This window comes from Octopus bimaculoides, chromosome 11 (genome assembly GCF_001194135.2).
Source record: "Octopus bimaculoides isolate UCB-OBI-ISO-001 chromosome 11, ASM119413v2, whole genome shotgun sequence".
NCBI lineage: Eukaryota > Metazoa > Mollusca > Cephalopoda > Octopoda > Octopodidae > Octopus > Octopus bimaculoides.
Genome location: NC_068991.1, coordinates 975758 through 976627, shown reverse-complemented (window position 1 = coordinate 976627; position 870 = coordinate 975758).

The following is an 870-nucleotide window of genomic DNA, read 5'->3' as shown; positions in this document are numbered from 1 at the left end:
ACACACACACACACACACACACACACACACACACACACACACACACACACACACACACACACACACACAATAGGCTTCTTTCCGTTTCCGTCCACCAAATCAACTCACAAGGCTTCGCTCGGCCAGGGTTGTAGCAGAAGACACTAGCCAAAGGTGCCATGCAATGATTCTGAACCCGGAACCATGCGGTTGCGAAGCAAACTTCTCACCACACAACCATGCTTAGTAATTAACGCCCTAATTACTGTTAGTTGTGGAGGCACATGGCCTAGTGTTTAGACGAGCAGACTCGCGGTCGAGGGATCGCGGGTTCGAATCTCAGACTGGGCGATGTGTGTGTTTATGAGCGAAACACCTTAGCTCCACGCGGTTCTTTCAGAATGTAATGGCGGACTTCTGTTGACTCTTCCGCCACAACTTTCTCTCACTCTTGCTTCCTGCATCTAGCATTTCACCTGTGACGGACCGGCGTCCCGTCACTTTCCTATCTATCTATCTATATATCTATCTATCTATCTATCTATCTTATCTCGTCCCAAATGGAGCAGAACTGGGATGAGATAACGAGTAGGGTGGCCACTCTCACCCAGCAATGAGCCTAGAGGAAGCTATCTCTAAAAGGGTCGGGCTGAGGTGGAGAATGCGTGCATCGCAACCGTCATCTACTACCGTCTGGCCATCGTATCTTGTTCTGATCCTACGATCACGCAACTGGAACGCATACTCTTCCGCTTCTTGTGGAAGGGAAGCGTTCCGATGGTCAGGCGATCCATTTGCTGCCAACATCCGCTAAATGGAGGGCTGGGTATGCCGTGGTTGATGGTACACAGACATGCGCTGAGACTGCGACATCTCCAGCGTTTCATAGAC